We start from the raw sequence: 5,099 nt of genomic DNA on the forward strand, positions 1-5,099 counted from the left end.
TTAGGAGTCCACTGAGCCCTGCTTGGGGGTGGGGGGTCGCGGAGGAATGCCTTCCTCCTTCCTGGGCAGCTCTGGCTGGCTCACCTGTAGCGGCATCACCCATCCGCTTGGCTAGAACGAAGAGTGCTGGCTTTCAGTGGAAACCCCAGGAAGATCTCGGGAAACTGGGATGCGTTGACCGTTCTCCTCCCCACCCTGCCTAGTCAGGATTTTCAGGGTTAGGAGCAGCCCCCCTGTATGTTCCGACCCCACTATGGATAGGGGATCCTGGGCTGGCACACTCTGATTCTGATGGCTCCCTGCCAGCTGTGCCACTGTGCCACCCCCTTCCCCCCCCTGGCAGCTCTTGGGAATCCTTCTGTTCACAGCTGCAGGCAAGTGGCCTTAAACATATCAAAGACACCAGTGTTGGCACCTTCACGCCAATGGTCACCGACACTCCCAATCACTTTCTGGGTCACCGCCCGACACCACACTGCCATCTGCGAGTCAATTACCACGCATCTCCCCAGAAACGCATCCTTGCACGCTCGATCTGGCTCAGCTGTGAGACTGTCGGGGCACCACCAGCATTTCACCTGTCTGCTCTTGGCTGGCCGTGGGAAGCAGGTCTCTGAGCGGCGGCTCCACTATTCTGGGACTGGACTTCCTGGACCCTCGTTGTAGCTGCTCCGGGATGCCCGGCACCGAGGCCATTGGCCGGGGCTGCACCAGTTGGAAGTGTGTCCTCCTGGAAAGGGCCCACGTGAACAGGTGCCCAGGCTCCCTAGCGCGGATGACCTGTGGGTTCTGAGGCCTTTGACTCTGAAAGATCTGGCTTGCATCCCCAAGTCCACCATTGGCTCACTGGGCAACCCTGGGGACATGAAACACCCTCTCGGATTGGGATCCCGTCCTTATCTGTAGGATAAGAGTGGGGATGCCATCAACTCAAGGGCACTGGGTTGAAAAGCACTGGCACAGTGTGTGTGTGTGGGGGGGGGCACCCTCTTTCTGTGGCTCTCTGCCTGCCTGCCCTGGTCTTTGTTCACCGCTGCTGTCCTATCAGGCAGTGTTTGAGGTAGATGGAGGAATAGAAAGACAAGATAGTCAGGGATGGACTTCCCTCTCCCCCAGTCTGGAAGAATCAGTCCCATTGGACATCAACTTTACAACACAAAGCAGCCCTGGTGGCTGAGTGGCTTATGCGTTGGGCTGCTCACCACAAGGTCAGCAGTTCGAAACTATCAGCTGCTCCTCGGGAGAAAGAGGAGGCTTTCTACTATGTGACGAATTTACACTCTTGGGAACCCACGGGGACAGTTCTGCCCTGTCCTACAGGGTCACTAGGAGTCGGGATCCACTTGATGACAGTTGGGATTTTGTTGGGAGAGAATAGGGAACAGAACTCCAAATCCTTTCAATTAAAACCCCGTTGGGTAGCGCATGACGGACTACACCCTCCGTCAGCCTTCAGGCCTGGGTCTGAACTCAGCCCCGTGACCCAGCGATCAGGCCTACACTGGACAGCTCTAGGAGGAAAACAGTAACCCTTGGGCGTGGGGTGGGGTATGCCTTCCTGAGAATAAGCAGCCGCTTGAGATCAAAAGGAGCTCTGGTAGCACAGTGGATTACACATTGAGCGGCTAACTTCAGGTCAGCAGTTCAAACCCACCAGCCACTCTGTAGGAGAGAGATGAGGCTGTCTACTCCTGGAAAGACTTGCATTCTTGGAAACGCGAAGGGCCACTTCTACTCTGTTCTATAGATGGCGATGGGTTGGCAGTGAGTTTGAGGTTTGGGAGTTTTGCGATCAAAGGGAGATCAAAGGAACAGCTTTGACTCAGGGACAAGATTCCCAAGGGTTAGGGAAGGGGGAGTGGAAGCAGCCAGCAGGGAGGAAGTGGGCTGAGTAGGGGTTATATTGTGGGCATTGCAACGAGTGACATGGAACCAAATGTGTATGGATTGCCGGCAAGAGAACGGATTTGCTCTGCACCCTTCACCCAACCTGCAATAAGGGAAAAAAATCGAAGGGGAAAAACTCCACAAAAACACCAATCATCCTGCAATTTCCCGTTAGGATGCTGGGGCTCTGACTCACTCTAGGGCTGGGGGTGGAGGGAGGGGGGAGAAGAAAGCCTTCTTTTTATATCCTCAGAAGCTCCCTTTGTTCTCCTCCTCCTCTGCCTGCTTGTCTGGCTGACAGAGTGGCCTTCAGGCTCGTTTGGCCTTAGGATGCTGGGGATGAGGCTCCCCTTTGGTACTGGTGGGCTAGCATCCCAGAGAAAGCCCGGAAGCTGTTATCAGGGACCTTGGGGATATTAAGTCTGCCTTGTAAGCGTGGTGGGTCATTTGTAAATTGGAGCTCTCAGCGTCTACTCGAAGTGGCAGTGGAACAGGTAACATGCTTGCATGCTAATGGTGGATGGCTTGAGTCCACCCAGAGCACTCTGGAAGCAATTCCCGGCGGTCTCCTGCCCCAGACACCAGCCGTTGGAACCCTGCAGAGCACAGTTCTGCTCTGACACACGTGAGGTCACTGTGAGTTGATAGGCATGTCAAAATCTTTTGCCATTTGTAAATTGAGGCCATTGATGTCAGCCATGGAAACAGTAGTCAAGTATCTCAAGTGATGCATTGCACTAGGCAAATGTGCTCCACAGACCTCTGTAGAGTATTGAAAAGCAAGGATGCTCCTTTGAGGACTAAAGTGCTCCTGACCCAACAAGCCAGGGTGTTTTGAATGGCCTCAGAGGCAGGTAAAAGTTGCTCATTGAATAAGGAAGACCAAAGAAGAATTGATGCATTTGGTGATTCATTGTGATGCTGGTCAAGAATATTAAAAGTACCACAGACTGTCTAACGGACTGACAATTCCCTTTTCCAAGAAGTACGGCCAGAGAGCTCCTTAGAGCCGAGGATGGCGAGACTTGGTCTCATGTACTTTGGACATATTGTCGTGAGAGACCAGTCCCTGGAGAAGGACATCATGTAGAGGGGCAGCTAGAAGGGGAAGGGCCTGCACGAGATGGACGGACACAGTGGCTGCAACAATGGGCTCTCGCACAGGAGCAGCTGTGAGGACGGTGCGGACTGGGCAGTGCTTCTTTCTGTTGTGCGTGGGGTCGTTGTGGGTTGGAACTGACTCACGGCACCTGACAACAACAATGTCTATCTACCAGGGATGTCAGGAAGCTCCAACAAGATGGTGGCTATAAACCTCTCTGTACAACACAGCACCGAGTGACTAGGAGGTGACGAGAGTTACTATGGGCTCTTAGGAACAGAGCCAGACCAGTGGACTACTTTTCCTTAATTCCATTTCAGGGGTCATGGGACACAGGAGTGGTGCGTTCTGATGGTGGGGAGGGGTTGAGGGATCCAGCAAGGACTCTGGGAGGAGAGGCAGGGGAAGGCTGGCCACAAAAGGCTCTGGTCCAGTCGTCCGGTCCCTCTGCTAGCCTTCTCCTGCCTGGTGCATTGATTTACTTGAAAGTTTTTAATGTGTTATAATTGGAAAGGCCTGCGTGAGATTTGCATATTGATTTGACATTTAAGTATATGATTAAATAAAAGCTGACTGAGGTCATCACTTGACTAAATTGGCTTAATGAGTGTTGATTACCCTGTGCATGTTAATTTCATTTACCCTGATTGCTCCATCTATCTTTCTCAGGGATCCATTAGTGCCTCTGACTCAATTGTACTTGAAGGGACAAGAAGCAGGACAGGGGTCAGTGGGGATGGCCCCTGGTCTGTCTGCCTGCCCGCCCATCTGGCTGGCTGTGAGCTCCAGAGGGCCTGACTCTGAAGAATTTTCTTTCTCTGCCGCCCACCCCACCCTCTGCCTCCCAATCACAGCATCTGACAGCATCTGATCATCAATGCTGTCTAAGCAGGAGCCACACTAGTTGCCTGCTGAGAGGAATCAGGTGTGGTGGGAGGGAGGGGAATGGGGACACATTGGGACGTTGCTGAGATGTGTCTCCTTCCTTCCTGTGCCCAATCTTCCCTTCCCGACACACAACGATGCACCTGACCTGTCTGGGTTGCTCAGGAGCCATGGGAATGAGCCTGCACCCTCTTCCACAGGCAGGGCTGTGCCCCTGAAGGCAGGCCTCCTGACAGCCGGGATTGGTGTCTTCATGTGCCCCTCCAGACTTGCTACTGACCAGCTGGACGGACCAACAGAAACAGCTTCCTTTTCTTTCTTGCTTCTTCTTGGGGTCAGCCAGTGGGGCACCTCACCGGGAGAGACATGGGTGGGAGGGAGTGAGGCTGGGTGATTCACTTCCCTGCTTCTACTTAGCTGGGTGATCAGAGGCCTTGGTCCATTCATAGAGCTCTCCCCTGGGCTCCATTGCTACCCCCACCCCCCTTGCCCCTTCCCACTAGAGTGGTATCAGTGTAACAGGCCCCTCACGGCCGCACAAGTCTGGAGGAATTGCACTGTCCCTCGTGGTTCCCGCACTCCCTCCCCATACCTTTGTAAACAGACCCTTCACAGCCTCTCCATGAATTACCCAATTTGAGTGTGCCATCTGTTTCCTGCTGAGACCCTCACTGATCCAGCAGGCAGCATAGTTTCCCACTCAAATACCAGGACACGCGGTCTGACAAGCCCAGGAGTGGTCGCAGGATCAAGACCCACACAGTGCAGCCTCCTCTGCCCCGCACCCTGGGCCTCTGCGGTGGAGGTTCTTGTTGGTGTTCTTGTTGTTAGGTGCCTTCAAGTCGGTTCCGACCCGCAGTGACTATGCGCAACAGAATGAAGTACTGCCGGTCCTGCCCGGTCATCTTCACAATTGCTCCTATGCTGAGCCCATTGCTGCAGGCACTGTGTCAGCCCCTCTCACAGGGGCCTTGCTCTGTTTCTCGCCCCTGTCCTTTGCTAAGCATGATGTCCTTCTCCAGGGACTGGTCTCTCCCGATGACGTGTCCAAAGTACACGAGACAGAGTCTCACCATGCTTGCCTCTAAAGAGCATTCTGGCCGTACTTCTTTCAGCCTCATTTATTTGTCGTTTTTCAGTCTTTTTGACAGTCCACGATACTTTCAACATTCCTCGTCAGCACCGCCTCTCAAATGATGGAGATGATTCTGAAGAGACGCAAGTG

The sequence above is a fragment of the Tenrec ecaudatus genome, chromosome 1 (assembly GCF_050624435.1).
Source record: "Tenrec ecaudatus isolate mTenEca1 chromosome 1, mTenEca1.hap1, whole genome shotgun sequence".
Taxonomy (NCBI): domain Eukaryota; kingdom Metazoa; phylum Chordata; class Mammalia; order Afrosoricida; family Tenrecidae; genus Tenrec; species Tenrec ecaudatus.